This window comes from Drosophila serrata, unplaced genomic scaffold, assembly GCF_035046125.1.
Source record: "Drosophila serrata isolate PLE 108 unplaced genomic scaffold, ASM3504612v1 contig_240, whole genome shotgun sequence".
NCBI classification, from domain to species: Eukaryota; Metazoa; Arthropoda; class Insecta; order Diptera; family Drosophilidae; genus Drosophila; species Drosophila serrata.
The window spans coordinates 6233768-6253898 of record NW_028257138.1 but is presented as its reverse complement, the minus strand read 5'-3'; the positions used below and the strand labels follow the sequence as shown (position 1 = coordinate 6253898).

The 20131-nt window shown below is 37.4% G+C and overlaps 2 protein-coding genes across 11 annotated transcripts in view; one reads left to right on the top strand and one right to left on the bottom strand.

Annotated features, from left to right (window-relative positions):
* dcma (syntaxin-like domain-containing protein decima) overlaps positions 1–20131 on the bottom strand; it is a 152668-nt gene that overhangs the window by 116459 nt on the left and 16078 nt on the right. The window lies entirely within an intron of this gene.
* The window catches only part of dpy (fibrillin-like protein dumpy), a 132709-nt gene continuing 118442 nt past the window's right edge, over positions 5865–20131 (top strand). For 4 of the 10 annotated variants that reach the window (XM_086830903.1, XM_086830900.1, XM_086830896.1 and 1 more), the window contains exons 1-2: positions 5879–6199; positions 8284–8490. The gene's annotated coding sequence lies outside the window, so the exon portion shown is untranslated. Of the gene's footprint in view, positions 6200–8283; positions 8491–19981; positions 20102–20131 lie in introns of those variants that run through there. The other 6 variants (XM_086830904.1, XM_086830897.1, XM_086830893.1 and 3 more) reach the window with 2 other exon arrangements.

Here is a 20131-nt window from a genome sequence, read left to right as displayed (position 1 = left end):
CTGAAGATGCTGTTGGATGCTGCCAATTACTTGTTGTAAGCCATCAACATCAAGCGATTTGGCCAGGCCAGAAGTAAAAGCCACTCGTTTGGCGGTGTTGGTGGTGTTGATAGCCATCTTCTTCAGCTTAATTTAGCATGTCTGCGCGGCTCAACACTTTTCGCAACAACGCAAGGCAAGTTCCAAGTCTCAGCTCCAAGTTAAGGCCATTACAAGACCAAGACCGAGACCAAGACCAAGACCAAGTGCAAGTCCCATTCCCTTGACTGCCAGCAACGGACGTGCCCATTTGGCAACTTGATAATCTCTTTCTTAAGCGCTGCGGCCAGCGCCAATCACTCAGGGCTCACACAGCACAGAGCTCCGGATCCGAACCCGAACCCCAACCCAAACCCTTTTGGTAGAACACTCTATTCCAAGCTCCTCTCCAGTCCTCACCTCACATCATCAAACGTGAGCGCTGTGTTCCTCTTTTCTGTAATTGTCTTAAATCAATCACAGAAAAGTGTTATTATGACAGCGTTATTAATCGTGACAGCGCACTCTGCAAATTGCCTCGGACTCTTGGTCTTCGTCGGTCAGTCAAAGACTCCATCTATATACCATACTATGCGCCTAATGATTTGAACTTGGACCGACATTAGTGCATAATGCTGGGGGACTAAGGGAACCACCTCCGCATCCGCCTCCTTTTTTGGGGGTAGAAAAAAAAGAAGGGTTCCATCATATGCAGCCCACGCGGCGAATGCCATTAAATGCAAATTATTTCCATTTCTGTGCCAATTGCTGTGCTACTTTTTGCATAGAGTCTCCCTGGGTTTCCACACCATCTCCATGTCCATGTCCATGGAACTGGGAAGAGTTCGTGCTCATCATCAAAAGCAAATCATCAGCCAAAATAGAAATGCCATTCCACGTACACACAGAGCGTTACCTCCAGCCAAAAAGAAATTTCTTCTTTGTAGTTTTATTGATTTTTCATGTTCTACAATTGGCTCGACCGACGAGGGGGAGACAGTGGTTCGCAAGCGAACAAAAAATGTAATAGAGAAATTTATTAAGATTACATTTTGATTTAATAAATGTGTATAAATTAAGTAGATGTGACAAAGTGTTTCCTATAGTCAATATATTGTTATGTTACTCCAAAAGATTTAGTCATAAAGTTACAGTTCTTTCACAACTATTCTATTTAGACAAATCCTGCTATTTGGAGATTACAAATAGTATGAAAATTATTAAATTAATCAAGTTAAGAAAATCAAAAACAACTGCATTGATACCACTGTTCTATAGTATAGAACGTCCATCATAATTGCGGTGCTGCTCGTTGGTTGTTGTTCTGTGCATCTGATTAGAATTACAGAGCCAAGACAGGGACAGCGAAAACTGGCTAGAAAATGTGATTGCGGCTGGCAGGAAATTGAGGTCAGTGTTATGATTGTTTTGCGGATGAGTTTTCTGCCTTTGTTTCTTCGGCACATTTTTATGCAATTTGCGTTAAATTGGCTGAGAGAGAGAGAGAAAGACGAGACCCCAGTGGGCATTCTTTTGGGGTTACTAACTCTAGAGGCAGATCAAACAAACTGATCTCATTAGAAACTAGAGAGAAAGAGGAGTCTTTAGTTTTTAGCACCAACTAACAAATGCGTGGGCGTGGCAGATGAGGTAAGACAGGCGCTTAAGCGAAACAAAAAACGAATATTTTCTAACCAGAAGTTCTGCCTTTCCTGATTTATTATTTACCTGTGTTATTTGGCTCACACAGACTCACGCCCCAGCCGTAGATCATGCCTGAGCTCCTCCAGTTCTCTGCCCAGAGAGGAGGCACAACACACATTCCAGTTGACAGTTCATTTGCCTAGATGGAGTCTACAAAAAAGAAAAAGCAAAAGCAGAAAAGCAAAGGCTTGCATACGCAATTTATGACTGCCACTGCAACTGCCACTGCAACTCCCAGTTAGTGGCAACTTGCTTTTCTAATTAGCATTTACAAATGGCTGCCGTTTCGAGGGCCCTTCGTTGGTAGTAGCTTTTGGTAGCCGGCTCATTAGGATCTCGAGTACTGACAGTCGGCCAAGTGTAGCTGCTAATTTGTCACTGAATGCCATTTGCAGAGGCTTGGCCAAATGTTTGCATGTCCCCAAGGGTCTAGGTATACAATTATGCTAATAGAAAAGCCTTTTAAAATAAAGTGAATGGTTAAAATGGGCTTTAAGCAAATAGATTTTTTATAAATATTGATAATATAAGTATAAAGATATACTTAACTTGGAAAGGAACCTACTTTTTACAAGTATAATTGGTTATTAGTTATATTTTATAGTAAACAGTAAAGAGGTTTAAGCTCTTAATTGAACCTTTATCTGTTTGAAGTACCTACTTAATGAAGGAATACATCTTAGCCCTCTTAAGCAGCCACATTTAATGGTTTTTTAAGCCACTCAGAGCTAAGCCTTCAGCTGCACAATTAACCAATCACTTAACATTCAAATGCCAGTCTAGAGCACAAGGACTTTGGTCTTTACCTAGGAAACCTTCTTCACCAAAGGAACCCCGAGTGCAGCTGTCATCCATTGGCGACTCGAAGTCGTCTGCCTAATCAGCATTGAACTGAGCCCGAAGTTAAGCTCCAAGTTATACCATTTTTTAATGGCTTTCTGGCCTGTTCAGGAATTCACTTCAAGACTAAGCATTCGGCAGTCAAATGAGCGATGAGCAACTGGTTTCCTATGGATTTTCTTCAACTTTTTTAATATTCGGTCATGGATTTGCAGTTATGTGTGAAGGAGAGCTCTTTGGCAGGCAATTGGGTAATTGGTTGGTTTGATCTGCCAGGTAGAACCAGGTAGAGATGAAAGTGTGTCAATGGCTTAATTGGCTGCTCTGCTGTCGTTGGTGGGTGTTCGATCAATCATTTCAATGAGCTACCGTTAACCTGGCCAAAAAAATTCACCTGACAGATGGACTAAGCCAAGGCAATATCGTGCCAATCTGATGGCCACGTTTTCTTACCCGGAAAACCAAAACAACAAAACAAAAAAATGACCCAAAAAAAAAAAAGAAAAGCTAAAGGCGATATTGCACTTCTTTCATGAAGTGATTATCGATGTAATTTCAGTAATCTTTAGTCATTTGCAGCTTCAAGTTTTCTGGAAGCCAAAAATGGAGTGTGAATAGGTTTTGGTAGCTCAGTGAACTTTGGTATAAAGTTAAGAAAAATCAGATAAAATACCATTCTCTGAATTCTATAAAATCTCAATTTTAAAATACAATAAAACCATATATATTTCCAGTGTAACCAAGACCGGTAACCATCATCAATCTGTCTGTCTCTTTGCCTAGGCCAAGTTGCAAATCCTGGTCGAAGGCCCTTGCAAAACCCTTCATTAAAGCTACTTAAATTCCGGCTACCTAGGAAAGAGGGAAATACACTGTGGAGGATTCATCTTTAATGGGCAGTCGACATGCAACAGTTTCATTTTTCAATGTTAACTGTAAAAACAAACACGTTATCCTCCCTTGGCCGTTGTAAAACAAATCAATTTGGCATTGGCAAGGACCACACTAGAGCTTGAACCTTGTGGAAAGTCTTACCAGGAATTCAATTAAGCCGCCCCAAATGGAGGCTGCATGAATCGATGCCACAACCAAGCAAAGAGTAAATGCAGACCCATAATTAAAAAATTTTAGCTCTGGTTGAAATTAATTTTGAATATATATGTATATGTATATATTCCCCCCGTGACTCGACCGACACTTGACTTGGACATGGATCGCTTTTGAAGCAAAGCCGCCGCGTAAATTGCCTAGCATCCGCATCCGAGGCCTCAACTCACCGATGTTCCATGGGAACAGGGATCCCAGAGAGGTTCAGATGAGATGAGATGAGATGAGATGAGATGAGATGAGTTGCCCTGACGCGCGGATTAAGTTGAGCATTCAAATTGAAACTGACATCTTGGCCGAGGCCTCTGCACTTCTCCTCTTTACTTCACACCACCGCCAGTGGCTTGTCAACGCACCACATTGCACCACATCGCATCGCACCACCGCTGCTCATCAACGGAGCTGCTGGAGGATGGTCGTAAAAAATATAAAAAAAAACGCAGAATAAATCCCTGGCGATTAGTTACATTGTCTGTGATCCCTGCTAATAAAAGTTAGTGCCAAAGTCGTAAAGGGATGCCAAAATCCCTAATTAAATGCACATCAAATAAAAAGGGTTGCGAAATATTTGCCAAGATGTTTGTTTGCTAATTCAATTAACATAGACAAACAGCTTCTGTTTTTCTTCTTTATTTGTGGATTGTGTTTGCTTTTGCATTTGACTAATTGCTAGGCACCTGCTCAGGTGTAGGAGGAGGAACTGGTCCGGATGGTTATGCAACCAGGTCAACAGCTCTGACTATGATGAACACCTTGTCCAAACGCCCAAAACAATCCATCAACAGATGTCTGAGCATAAGAGCTGCGAAAATATGTAGTTACCTTTTTTTTAAGCTTAGTTACTACGAATCCAAAGCTAGGTAATGTGTTGGGCAATCTCTGCCTTGGAATTCCTTTAAGATTTCATGATTTTGCCCCTAAATTAGTGCACAATTATGTTTTAATATGAAAAAATTGGTCTGTTCCGACAGCACAGCGATTATCTTTTCGTTCAAGTTTAACAGAGTTTTTTTGTGATGTGATCTTTCTTTAAAGATGATTGCTGATCTCATAGTTTGCCAGAACCTAGGATTTTGTACAGGGGTTTTATGGTTTTTATGATTGAAAATAATGAATTTTTACAACAAAGAAGTTCTGTAAGTGAATGACTCAGTTTGTATTACAATATTTAATAAGGTGTGTCATTTATACATATATATTCATCTAAAAAAGTAAACATTTTATGATACTAGTAACCGCACCTTTAGAATTAATCAATGTAATGACAAATCAAGCGAACCAAAATTTATTTTTATTTGGTGATCACCCGTTGTGAGTACTTGAGAGTCATTAATATAAAAAAGTTCTCCATATAAAATATATAATGTATTTATTTCCAGTGAGTAATACAAAAGAATAAACCGCAAATGCACTTCGGGGCTACAGATATTTGCAGTGTCTAATGCAATTTGGTAAAGTGTCAGTCAAGTGTTTGTGATGTCATTGCATCGATTGAATGAATACCTCGAATGAAATCGAATGCCAAAAATGTTCGCACACCAAAAGACACGAACCATAAGCAGATGGTTATTTATTTGTTGGAAGACCGATGGACACCCACGTAGGCGTTGATTTTAAGCTGATTTCAAAGCCAGACAAATGTGCGGCTTAGCGTAAGAACAGAGTTTTGCACGCCCAGCGACTTAAAGCGAAATTCAATACGCTTTTTTTTTGTCTCAAATATTTTTACTCGAATTTTTTATGTTGCGTCAGCGAGCACAAGTCAAGTTCGTTGCCTAAGTCTTTCGTTTCGTAAAGGAAATTCACCACCAAAGAGCACGAAAGAGAGTCTGCTTCAGAGAGAAAGAAAAGAGAGAGAGAGAGCTTTGTTGCCAATTGGAATTGTCAAAACAATGACGTCACAACTGTAAACAACAACACTTGAAAAACCAAAACAAACCGATGCCGGCCACGTGATACCGTCAAAGCAAAAACCCGTTCCGCTCTCTCTCTCTCTCTGCTTTCCAGCTGGAAAGCGTTTTTGTTTACCTAAGAGAGCGACCGCAGAGAGAGAGAGCCGATCTCTCCTCGCTCACGTGCTCCCTTGGAGGCCGTCCGCCTCTGCAATTTGTGCATTTGGTCAAGTTCAAGTGTGGTGACGATGATCAGTGGTGAATTCCTTTTCGCCGGCTTTTGGGGGTTTATAATCTCGGCCCGGAGAGGCGCGAGCCTCAGTTTGCCAACTTGAATCGATCTGTGAGCTTTGCTCTTCTTTTTTAGCATCTGTGAGTTAAGGTAGAGTCGTGCCCTCTCGCTCTGACGCGCTTACGTGTTATGCTCGTTCGTTGACCGCCGAGCTTACGTCATTTGGGGCTTACGTTACGGCCGCCACTTTGGGGGGTTTGCTGTGGCAGCTTTTGCTCGCCTTGCCGCATTCCGAGTCGTGCTTAATAGCCAGCCAAGTCGACGGCGCGCATCGTCAACGCGTTCAAAGTATAAGGAAAAAAAATTAAAAGGAAAATCATCGCCAAGGAATTGAATGATTTCCCCTGTGTGTGTGTGTGTGCTTCAGTTTATTTTTCTCATATTTGCAATCATTAAATTGTGAAACAGATTCAACCACTAAATAAAATACTGCATTGTGTTAAGAGTGTTTTCGAAAACTAATTTCTAAACTCTAAATGTTAACAAGAGTTGTGAAAATTGAATGGCACACAAATTTATAAAAATAAAACTGTGTTTAATAATAGAAATAAAGTCCAATTCATTGACTATAAAAATAAATAAAATAAAAATCTAATACAAGTTTTTGAATCTTAAAATATGTGAATGAATATTTGAAAGTTTTTGAAATAATTTAAACCTTTTTAACGAAACTATAGAAGATTTATGAATAATATATTTTAGCAGATGCCCTAAAAAGGTTTAAAGATTTTTGAAGATTTTTAATTAAAACTCAATTTTGCAAAAGTGAAAAATAATTTTAAAAAATAAAACTAATAATGAAAAATACTGATAATTTAATTTGCTATAAGCATAAAAAACCAGTGTTTAAATAAATTTTCTAAGCAAAGTATTAAACAATTTGAAAGGCCTTATTTATTTAAAATATTATCCAAATGAACTACTAAATTGTCTATAACTTAAACCAGTAATTATAAAAACTCATTTTCTTTAATTAAATTAATATTTTGGCTAAAACCTATGAGATCGGACTTTAAAAATGTGAAAATACCTTTGAAAATAAATAAAAAATTGTGAATTTTGTCTAACTTTTATAAAGAATAAAAAGAGTTTTAAGCTAAAAACTTAAACGCTTTTTTTTTGAAAATATCTTTAATAACATTTAAATACTTTTTAGTAAAAGGACATACCAAAGTATACCAATAAATCATTTGCTTGTGCTACAAATATATAAAACTCAATAAAACAAGAAGTACAAATTACTAAATGCATAATAAACATCACAGCAAATCGGTTAATGCTGTATTTTGTCGCTACCTATATACAATTAGCCAAATTGGCAGCAATAAAACAAAACTACAACGGCTAGCGAACATGCAAAACCTCTGAAAGAATCGCAAGCAAAACAGCAAAATGCAACGACAATGCCAACGCCAACGCCAACGCAATCAAAAGCCAACAACTTTATAAAAGAAACGAAAACAAAAAAAAAAATAAAAGCAGAATAAAAACGCAACCCAGACGATGGAGCACGAGCCTTTGTGGCATGAGTCTCCTGCCTCAGACTTGGCTCTGTCATGGGTTGTGTTCTTTAGGGGTCCCTCCTGCTGCTGCTGCCACCTTGGAATAGGCAAAATTAACTAAATTACAACATCAACATCAACGGCAGCAGCAGCAACAGCAGCAGCAACAACAGCAACATCATCCAAAACGAAGCTGCAGCAAATTTGTTGCGCATGCAAATTTATGTGTAAGTGAACAGCAAGCAAAAGGGGGCTCTTTGCTCTTGGCCTGAGCCCAGCAAATAATTGTGTTTAAATAAAGTTGGGTGATGCTGCTGCTGGTGATGCTGCTGCTGTTAGTGCTGCCTACAAAAATCTGGGGGCTGGTGGACAGTGGCCAGATCTTGGATATCGGTTGGGTTCGGCATTAAGCCATATCCGGTTCGTGGGCCTGTCTAAATTTAGCGCTTAATGAAGCCGCTATGGCTAGTGCAGATGATGCTGCTGCTGCTGCAGCGACTGTTGCTGTTGCTGTTGCTGCTGCTGTTGCAGATACTGTTGCTGCTGCTGCTGTTGCAGTTGCTGCTGCGACTGCTGCTGTTGCTGCTGTTGCTGCTGCTGCTGATACTGTTGCTGCTGCTGCTGCTGCTGCAGATGCTGCTGCTACTGCTGCATATACTGTTGCTGCTGCTGCAGCGATCTAGTTCAGATTTGCCAATGCAAACAGTTTGCAATAACTCATCACAATTGGCAAATTAAACGCCAACACAACAAATGATCGGCAGTGGGGGCCCAATGCAATTTGTGAGCTGAAAAAAAAAAACTCAGGCTGAGGCAGCCACAGATGATAAATGTTCGAACCTCGTTTATTTATGGCCACTCCAATTGAGTGCAATTGATTTTTGCCTGCGTTGGCGTTGCATAACCACTAGCTCATCCTATTTTCCAGATCTCTCTGAGGGACAGAGAACGTGGAAAAAGCAAACAGTGTGTGTTTATTTGTGCCCTAAAGGCACTCCAAAAGTACAACAAATATAGTCTAATTCGTGAAGTGAAACAAAAGAAATAAATCAAAGAAATAACACTACAAAAATTACATCTCCAGACCGGCCAACATATTTTGTTTTGCGGAGAAATGAGTAACAACAAATTATTGGTAAGTGATTAGAAATATATAAATATAAATATATAAATCTTATTAGCCCAAAGTTGACCGCAGAAAACAAGTTTCAAATGACTTCGATTGCCAAGTTATTTATGGCTTTTCATGTTATTTAATTTTGATTTTATAAGCTTTGTGGTGTTGCGGTTTCTATTCAGTCCTAATAATGTTTAATTAGTTTTTAACTTGTTCAATTAGAGTTCTTAAATATGTCAGACTATTTATTTCAATTACAACTGATTTTAAAGGTTAACTTATTTAAAGGTCTAAACAACAATCTCTTGTGGAATCTGATCTCATTGATTAACACACTCATTTATTTAATTGCTGAAGCGTTTATTCTTAATCAAGATGTATTCAAGTTTGTTCATTAAATTCCACTGCTCATCAGCTGAGCCGGAGTTTAACAATTGTTTGTTAGCCAGTTTCACATGTTTCCTAATGCTGTCTATATAGCACTTTTATATATATATATTTTGTATATATTCGTTATAGCTTTTGCTGCTCATTGAGGTGAGACGGTAATGTCTACCGCCCCTGGAAGGTCGAATAGTAAACTGCAAAAATACTTGAGGGCGGCAAAATGAGATATAAATTTGTAGTTTGTGTTATTATAATTATTTTTGATTTAGCGTGGGTAAAAGAAACGAAAAAAATAAACCCTAAAATCTTAATTTATTTTACTCATGACTGACTGCCTTTTGTTTATTATTTAGTTTTGATTTAACATAAAATATTTTCAAGGCGTGTTAATATTTGCCAAAAACTGGCTTTTGTGCCAAACTCGCTTTTGTTTAGACATTTTCTAGTTATTTTTATAAATTATTTCACAAAGATTTATCTCTCGCCCGCAGCACGTTTTCTGCTCGAACTCTTTCAAAAGTTTGCCTTGAATATAAATCACAAAAAAATAAGAAAAAGGTAGTCATAAAAACCCAGACGCTAATGCAAAATTAATCGGGCCTCAGCAGCCGTTTCGACCTAATATTAAGTAATTTTATTATGGGAGGCCTTAAACATAAGTGATTTTAAAATAAATTACAGCAACTGCTGCTGATGCTGCCCACTAATTGAATTCAAGTCAGCCTCCTGCCGGGTCACGAAGGTGCAAAAGGGAGGGACATCCATTGGCAACACCTTCCATATACCTTTATTTTTGCTTACAATATATTGTAAAGTCCGCTGAATACAATCATTAAGCGCAATTTACCTACAAAGTCGCATGCCGCCAACATGGGCCGTGGAAAATGATTATTACCATACAACCACAATGTGCCACAAGAAGGGGCAGAGTGGCATCATCAGTTGCTGCAGGATCGGGGCAACGGGCCACCAGGCAAGCGAAACGAAAGACTCGAGGCACGAACTTGACGTGCTCAAAACCAAAGTGTGGCAAATCAGCCAGCAAAATAACAAACTAAACAAATAAATGCTTAACACACAGAGAGGAGGCTTGAATAAATACAAAGAAAAAATAAATACATGAAAATACAAGTCAAGTGAAAGCTGGGGCTGGGCTCTTTTACGAAACAACGTCTGTAGTTTTTTTCACTTCTTCGTTTTCTTGAGCACATAACAGGCAACTGTCAATAAATAATCAAAATAAACCCGCCCAGGCAACTTTAAAATCATTTGCTAATTGACTATTTTTGGTAACTTGTTCAGCTTGTAAAAATACTTGAAGCATTTCATGAATTTGTGAAATGATTTTGCAGCAAAGTGATGCAATTCCCAAAGACCAAAATGCAATTGATATGAGTTGAGGTGGAAAATGGTTCAAATATAATACGTTTATGGTGGCCTAAACAGATTACATATCTTAATGATATGCATGGTTTCTCCAGCTGCTGCTGCTGCTGCACAGAAAACTAATTAAATATATATAGTATTTTCAAGTAGTAAAAACGACTGTAATAAAAAATTTAATGGCCTTTTGGAGACTGCCCTAACACTAAAACTTTGTCGTATTCCCAATTCTTATTTCAAGAGCAAAGTTCTTTAACTGCTGCTGCTTTCCCACAGGGAATATCTTTTTGTTTTTATGTCACCTTAAGTGTTTTCGCCTCGAGCGACATGAGATCATCAAATTTATTCCACACACATCACCGGCAATCGGATCTTAACTGTACGAACTGAGCCCATTCACGATCTTTGCGAAACATATGTTAAAAAATTCCCAATCCTATTAAAGGCTTTCGTTAAGTTTTCGGGGGGAATGAACAATGAGAGAAACAATAAGAGACTATATATTTTGTTAATGGAAAATGAATGACGCCCCCATTTCAAGGCGTGTCTTTGAACTTTCGCATTTCGGCCTCATACGGCGAAATTCGTGCAATTCATTATGTTTGAAATGAGAAATACTATTGACAGTAATTGCGTTTAATAACACAAACGATTTACAGTTATGTGTGAGAGAGTAGAAGGCCCAAAGGAATATGGCCAAAAGGGCAATAAGCATTAATCATTGGCAAGCCAAAGCAAACTATTAAAGAGGCTTAAATGATCACAGAACCAGAGACTCCTTCTTAACCCCTTCGATCTCATCGTTTTGCCAGCTAACTTATGCAACAATTAAGTTTTATGATTTCCATAAATATCCAAGCAGGTAGTCCCAAGTCCCTTTGCGTTGCTATTCCATTCCGTATCTCATCGCATCGATTAAACTAATTAAATTGTCATAAACTTTAATGCTATGCTGGTGGAAAGTTCTTCTTTTGTTTGCCTTAAGTCTCGATCTTCTTGGGCATAATTAAGGTCACAGCTAATGCGATTAATACACTCTTTTTTAAGCCACAAATCTCAACCTGTTTGCATTTATACATTAAATTGTCTTGCCAGAGATGCGTCAGTAACCTGGTCAGTCAGCTGTTTTAACCAGCTTCCTCTCGCTTCTAATGGCCAAGAAGCACTCTCGGCATCAAGGTAAACCACTTTGGGGGGTCTGTCTCCCATTGATTTCAAAGCGTTTCTTATATGCAAATGTGTTGTTTTTGGCTAAAAAAGCAAACCAGTTTGGCATTTGACTGGCCAGTTTCTGACATTTTGCAAACGGAACAATGCCTTCATTGGCACCGTTTTAATTGCGTTCAATATTTCTATAATATATTGAGAATTTTGTACAATCCACCCACATTAATATTTTATTGTAACTGTAAAAATAACTGATTTGGCTTCGAAATAAATAATGTACATCAAAAGATTCAGCTTGAAAAATATATAAAAACTCTTGAAATGTTTTATACCTGATAAGTAGGTTGTGATTCAGCTTTTAAACAAGTTTCTGGTTACTTATTTTAAACCGAATTATATCATTTCACAATTTTTATAAACAGTTTAAACTCGAATATTCTTTGAGATAATTTTTCAAAGATACAAAAAAATATAAGATACAAATAACAATTTTCCTTTACTTTAAATTAAAAACCATAAGTTTTTTATTGTCAATATTAAATACCTTTAATCCCCAATATTCACTTATTCCATTTACAACCCTCAACCTAATCTCTGTCTGTTCTGCTTAGCAAATCGAATTTCCAGAGAATTTTTATGGCAAATCCCTGTTTTTTTTTAGTACAATATCAAGATTTTCGAGACTCATAAAAATATAGCAAAGAGTTTATAGATTTTTCCAGCACCAATACGAATATGACGCCCACGTCAACATTTAAGCAAGTTGGCTTAAAAGCAAAAGTGTATAAAAATCTGGCAAAGAACGAGAGGTGATTTTTTTATGGAGACATCAGCTGAGGATGGCAGAAGGGAGCTTATACCATAAGCACACCATTATCATGATGATTAAAACTTATTATTGGCCGTGTATTACTATTATTAGTAGACAGTTGGAGGGATGGACTAGGCACGCCGACGAGCTCTCTGGATATACATATATCCTTGTCCTAGTATATATATGCATATTTTTAAAACAGGCAGCGAACCGAACATGTTATTAATACGTAGAAACAAATAAGCAAAAAAACAATAATAAAAAAAGAGCGGCGAGTGCCTTCCTTTCAGGGTTCGGCAAATACTTGGGCGAATAAAACGCGTTACAATTCTGCGGGCCAGTGGCTACACCCCGGCCAATTGGTTGGAGACCGGAGAACGGGTCCCAAGGGGGATTGGGATTGGGAATGGGTTCAGGCCGCACATTCACCTGGAGCTTGGGCACGACGACGTGCGCGCTTTGGCCATTGTTTTGCCGCAGTCTCTTGCCTTGATGGTCGTTCACTCCAAAGTCTCAGCTGAGGCTGAGGCTGAGGCTGCAACAACTTTTACTACTAACACACATGTAGGGTAGAGATATCGCACTGACTTTCAGCGCGCCATCAACAAAAATATGAGCGCACAGCGAGAGCGAGAGAAGCTCTGAAAGGAAAAAAAATCGCTCAATAATATGTACGCTGGCCATAGCAATTGGGCCCAACTATAGTTGGCCTGGCACTCCACCCCAAACAAAATCCACTCCCCCTCGCGCGTATCTGATAAATAGAGTGGTTCACAAAAAGTGCTGCCGCCTGGCCTGGTCGGGTCTGGTCTGGTCTGGTCTCTGGCCTTCCCGGGGTCTACCCTGGCCAGGCCTGCTGTCCTGTGGACCATTTGGTTGTTGGCCAAGCCTGTTTTTTTTTTTCTTCTTTTTTGTTGCTGGCCAATGTTTGCCAATAAGTTTTTGCCCCGGCATTGCTTATCACGATTTGTGGCCATATTATTTCAGTACTTTATTTTTTTATGTACCCTAGCAGGGTATTATAATTTCAGTTAGAAGTTTGCAACGCAGTTAAGGAGTCATAAAATATATATATATTCTTGATCAGCATCAACAGGCGAGTCGATCTAGCCATGTCCGTCTGTCCGTCTGTCCGTGTGTCCGTCACTCCGTTTCTACGCAAACTAATCTCTCAGTTTTAAAGCTATCTGAATGAAACTTTTTAGTTAGTTTTCTATATGATCTAACCCATATATATGTCGAAACCGGCCGGATCGGACGACAATATCATATAGCTGCCATAGGAATGATCGGAAAATGTTTACAAAAAAAAAGTATAACCTTTTCAGTTTTCAACAGAATTTAATTAAATTTAAGTTGTAGTAATTTCATATTATTCTATAACTTTTCGTAATATTTTAGAAAAATCTGACTACTACGTATATCATATAGCTCACATAGGAACGATCGATAAATTAATACAATTAAAAATTATAAAATTTTCAGTTTTTAACAGAATTTCATCAAATTTGAGATATAGTTATTTAATATTATTCTGCAAATTTGCGTAAAATTTAATGAAAATCGGACTACTATATCATATAGCTCCCAATGGAACGATCAAGAAATTAATACAATTAAAAATCATTTTTTTTTTCAGTTTTCAACAGATTTTTATCAAATTTAAGATATAGTTATTTAATAGTATTCTACAATTTTTCGTAAAATTTTATGAAAATCGGACTACATATCATATAGCTCCCATACAAACTATCGTTAGATATAGAGATGTATAGGTGAATGAAATGAAAGCAGGTATTACTTCATTGTTTTTCAACATAAATATATATAATATATATGGTATTAATTCCTAGTGATTGAATTTCTATCTGCAAGGGTATATAAACTTCGGCGAAGCTAGCTTCCTTTTTTTAGCTCTGCCTTCTGCTGGTCTCTTCCATAGTCTTTCTGGTCGTGTTGTTCGATTCGACGACGTCCCTGCTGCATTTTTAACGCATATTTTGTAATTGTTGTCAGTAATACCCCGTTGACCTTTTTTTTGCGAAACCATTTGCATACGCACAAAAAACTCTTAAGAGAGGGAAGAGGAGATCCCCGGAATCCGTAGACCAAATCAAGTTCATTGCACTGCCTTCCCAAGTAAGGATTGCCCCTGGGGACTGACTGTCTAATTACAAGCTAAGCTTTTTCAACGCTTCAACTTCTTCACTCATAATTACCGGCAAAATGAATGTTATAAGCCATAAAAATTAACTTTGCCCCGCCGCTAGCTCAAGTTATGCTTCAGTTAAGAGAAGGCTAGAAGAATAGAGAATCTTAGAGGGCCTGATAGAAGCTGAGATACTCTTGTTTCATGTTAATATTATATTTAAACTATATTCTCAGGGTGCCCCAAAGTCATTTGCAGCTTACACCCTCATCATCATCTCTCCCTCTCTCTGTATCCCCCTGAAAAGTTCCTAATCATGTTCTGGCCACCTTTTTGTCTCTTGGCCTTTAGCCAGTTCTCGGTTCTCTAATTATTTACACGCTCTGCGCATGCATATCAGTTACCAGTTTCTTGTTACCAGTTTTTCTCTGTATATTTCTTCCTCTATTTTTATTTTTTATTCCGCCCAAAAACATTAAACTAGAGACGACGAGCTGTGCTCTGCCCCCGAGGCAAGTGTTTGAAATGTTGTACAGTTTAGTTGGCGTCAAACGCTTGGCTGGAGATGCTAGCCAGCATTAGTTACATAATTCGTTTACCGTTTCTTTGTGAGCCGTTTGATTAATTGGTAAAGAGCCAAGAAAAATGCAGCAACTTGGTCTCTCCGTCTGCCTTCGATAATTGTGCATGCTTTAGGATAATTTATTCAAGTCTTTTGTTTTCCAACTGTTCTAAGAGCGGTATTTAAATGCAGTGAATATGCAAGAACTAATCACTTTTAAAGGAATTATGTGCAAATTTTATATAAAGCAAGATATATTTTATAAAATATAATAAAAGAAACCCGAGAAACCCAGAAATCTTATTCAAATATATCACTTATTTGTAATAGTAATAAACCCCTTCAAAGACCCTGCTTATTTTCACATATTTACAACATTTTTCCTACCATAACTATCCCTTAACCCGCAAAGGGATTACCTCACAAACCTTCGAGACATTTCCCACACAAAATGGAAAACCGCTTCTTTTGGCCAACTGTTTTGATTGTTTTGGCAATAAGGAAATGCAGCCAGAGTTCAAGCAGCTAAAAAGTAGCAATTACATGATCCACATAATCCCCTTTTGGATACCCAAAGATACAAAACAAACCTAACAAAGTGGGCATTTATATTCTAATTATGCCTGGCACTTGCAACGAAAGTCACGCTAACATTTCCCACTCTCCAAATGGTTACCAGTGGCAGTGGCAACAACAATAAAAATGCTGATTAGGCATTTTCCTTTTTCTATTCTTTCAAAACGAATAAAGATGAGCGGAAAGGCATGGAAATCCTAACCGAATTTCTATTGGGAGAGAGACTGAAGTTGCTACCAGATCATGATCATGATCATGATCATTATTACTCCTGGAGGAGCATTTCTATTGAGAGAGACTGAAGTTGCTACCAGATCATGATGATCATGATCATGATCATCATTACCCGCGGAGGAGCAAGTGTTGTATCTATGCCAGCAAAACGGCCAATTTTCTACAGTCAGAGACTCTTTTGTTTTGTTAACTGACTCTGTTGCCTGACTGCTTCCTCACATCCTTTGTTGGCCATGATTTTCAGGTGTGTAAGTGTGTGCGTGCTTCAAAGGAATTTCCATAACCGCTAGCATTCCCTGCACTCGCTTGTGTGTGTGTGTGTGCGTGTGTTGGCCCTTCTAATGGCCAAAACACAACAACATAAAACTCATAGATACTTCTTTTACTCGATGACTTGGGAATCCTCTTCTTTCAATGCCTTTTGCTTTCCGTACGTAACGAAAATGAGCGCAAACACAAGGAGGGGATGGGGAAAAGCAGGAAAACTGGTTTTTCCTGGACTGCTCAGGGAGTTCTTGCCTGTTTGATGGTACATAGGTGCGTGGAGGGAAAATCTGTGGAAAATGCATAGAGTTCTCTCTGCTCGCTCTCTCTGTTCGGTTGACATCAGGGTCCAACTTACGCATTTTTCAATTATCTTACACGGTACTGTAGTTGCAGCAGTTGAAAATTGCATTCCTCGTGCTGCACTCTTGTATGTAATGTAGGATGTAGGTTGGTGTGGCAAGCAACGGTACTCCTACTCGTAGTGCCTCCTCCCAGAGGCAGTCTTCTTCGCCGAAGCTCAGGCAATTTGCAAAAAGCTGGCAGGCAACGCAACGCTCAACAGGCTCATCACTTGGCCATCTAATGTCTAACTGCGCTGTCAGGCCAACTTGTTTACGCTCGATGGCTCTCGAACTCGAAAAAATTCTCTACCCATCGGTGACATCAGCTTAGGCATTACATATGTGTCGAAAGAACAAAGAAACCACCATCAACTAACTTGCAGTTTTCAATTAAAATTAGAGGATCGTAATCTATCATAGCTAAGCTTCAAATATAAGCATTTTTTAAATTGAAGAGAAAATTCTCTATAAATAAAAGTTTCAAAATCTTATAACTTAGCAAAAAAGCATGAATTTTCATACGGAAAGCTGTTTTATGTTAATTTTTAGTAGGTTAACAAATATGCATACTTAGTTTTGAAATTTACCGAAATTAAATTTTTGCCAAATTTTTACATTGTTAACATGTCAAATTTAACAATAAAAATGTAAAAAAAAAATTCCGAAAAAAATTTTTTTTTCCAAACATAGCTAGATCGATTCGGCTGATCGTGCTGATCAAGAATATATATGATTTATAGGGTCGGAAATGATTCATTCACTGCTGTTTAGTCTTCGGACTGATATTATAATAACATTCTTTGATTCGATATTATCTTATATTTTATATGAAAATGTTCTCAAAAACCTAATTTTTTAAATCTCATAACTAAGAGATACGTTCATTAATTTTCATTTGGAAAGCTGTTCTATGCTAGTTTTTATTAGGTTAACAATTCAGCATGCTGCGTTTTTCAATTTATCCAAATTAAATGTTTGTCAAATTTTCACATTGGGAACATGTCAAAATTAATAACAAAATCCTTAACAAAAAAAATTCAAAAAATTTTTCCCCACCAAACATGGCTAGATCGATTAGGCTAATCATGCTGATCAAGAATATACATGATTTATGGGGTCGGAAATGAGTCCCTCACTGCTTTTTAGTCTTGGGACTGAAAATATAATACCCTGCAAGGTTATAAAAAGTGCCTCCTAAAACTTATTTTATAAATAGGTATCAATTCCATGAACAGGTTTTGTACAAAAATATGTTTATTTAGGCCTGATTTCTACATTTCCGCTACTTTTGCATTTTTAGAGTGACATATACGATTTATAAGCAAATCTGCCATATAGGGGATATATGATTATTTATCTTGAGTAAGGTTTTTACCATTTTAAGAGAACACATAAGGCCTACAGCGCTTTCTATTATTATATCATCCAGTTAAAATGTTTTCTTTCCAATAAAATTGTAAAATATTTAACATTTTTAATAATAAATCTATAAATATAGCCTTCCTTTCATTTATTGAGTCGATATTTATCTAAATTTTTATATGACACTTTTGCCACCAAATTAATACTTTTAAAAATTCATAACTAAGCTAAAAAAGCATTAATTTTAATTCGGAAAGCTGTTTTATGTTAGTTTTTATAGGTCTGACAATCCTGCATATTCAGATTTAAAATTTAACGAAATTCATTTTTTGTCAAATTTTTGAAATTGGTAAATTGTCACACATTTCACATTTGTAACATGTCAAATTTCATCCCAAAAATGTTGAAAAAAAATTTCAAAAATTATTTTTCTTCCAAACAGAGCTAGATCGATTCGGCTTTTCACGCTGATCAAGAATATATATGAAATATAGCGTCGGAAATGACTTTTTAACTGTGTTTTAAGCTTCTGACCGAAATGTTAATACCCTGCAAGGCCATACTTATAACTTGAAAAATTTAAATACTACTCAACTTATTCCAATGTTAGAGTACCCAAAATCCTGTTTTCTCTCCTACTACTTTTGGCTTTCAGTTGCAGTTTCAGGTTGAGCACTTTGTATTTACCATTTTTACATTTTGCATTCTATTTAAGCCAAATGTCGCCTCAACGGCGTTGGCGTCAAACTACCGTAGTGGCTGCAGTTTTATTTCGGTTTTTGGGTCAGCCGCTGTGAGCACGCGCCTCGCATAACGTCATCGCTCACTTAAAGCCAGGCTTAAACTTATGCAATGCCGGGGGCAGCATAAATCATATTTCTGGGAAGGGTGGTGAGAGGGAGCAGTATTAGACGGATTTAGCATACATAAATACATAAAGGTGCCTTGCCCAATTACTGGTATTTGTTTAAACAACATCCCCCTCGCAAATATTGGAGAGTATAAGCTGCAATAATAATTTTTGACACTGCGAAAACATAAATAAGCAAAAACAGTCAAGCAATGCAAAAATAACATAAACATTAACAAACTGTGACTGTGACTGTGACTGCATTGATGCGTACGTGGCGTCTATGGGAGCAACGTGACTTTGGGTCTGGGCCAAAAACTCGAAACCGAAAGCCCAGGCAAAAGACTTTAGTATCGGCTTAAAAAGATCTCAAAAGAAATATATATATACATATATATGTTATATATGGAAAACGTGAGCAGACACTTAAATTGAGCGTGGCAAATTCGTTGCACATTTTGCTTTTGCAAGTTAAAGACACAATAAACTTTTAAAATTACTGACCAAATTGGTACAAGTAAATACTTTACATAAATAACCAGTGAAACAAGCAAGAAATAAATAAATATATACCATATACTAAAGAGTAAAATACTTTCCTAACATATGTGAAACATGTTTTTGGGATTAAACCTGTTCCCTATCCCCATCATTAATTATCTTCCCACTGGCAGAATCCCCCCAAGTGGCCTACTTCTTTGTTTCGAATTTTGTACCTTTTATGATAAGAACTTTGACTCAATTAATTAAACCATTCATAAATTGATGATCTTATACTGAGCAAAGATCATTATCGAAATGCATAACAAATCATATGTGATCATTATTTACACAATCTTGAAATCCTGTTGAATCAATTAGACAACTTGATTTCAATTTGCAATAATTTGTCTTCCATTTAAAATCAAGTTTATATTTTTATCTAAAGATTCAGAGAAAAAGCACCAGGTATGACGCATTTTGTGACCTCATTCGCATATTATTATTAATATATATTTTTTAATACAAAAATACACTTATTTTAACAATTACTTTAAGCCGCTTGAGTCTTCTATCTAGAGTTTCAAAGGCCTGCCTAATCCCACGAAACTCGATTTCAACTTGTACCCCAATATTTTTTTTTGGAAGATATAATTAATTTATTTTCAATATCAAGTCAATTTATCAGTTGACTTGACAAATACAATGAAAATAACAAATTAGTGACTGAGATTCTCTCCCTCTCTCTCTTTGTATCACTATTTCTCTATTTCTGTCTGAAAATCTCTGTGTAGCACAGTTTATAGTTGCCTAACTGTTATACAGATTTTCAAATGCCAAACGAAACTAGTTTTTCTACCTCGTTAGAGAGAGAGAGAGAGCGAAGAAGAGTGGGAGAGCGGATCGTCAGCTGTTTGTTTTGCCAACTAACTTGGCCAGAAGCAAAACTGCAGCCGCTCTCAGCCTTTAGTCTGCCGGCGCACCGCCAAGTGTGCACTACGCTCAATAGTTTTAAACCGTCGAAAACGTTTTGCGATCCGTTTGTTTGATTTTTAAGGTGTGTGTGTGTGTTTCCCCCGATCTATTT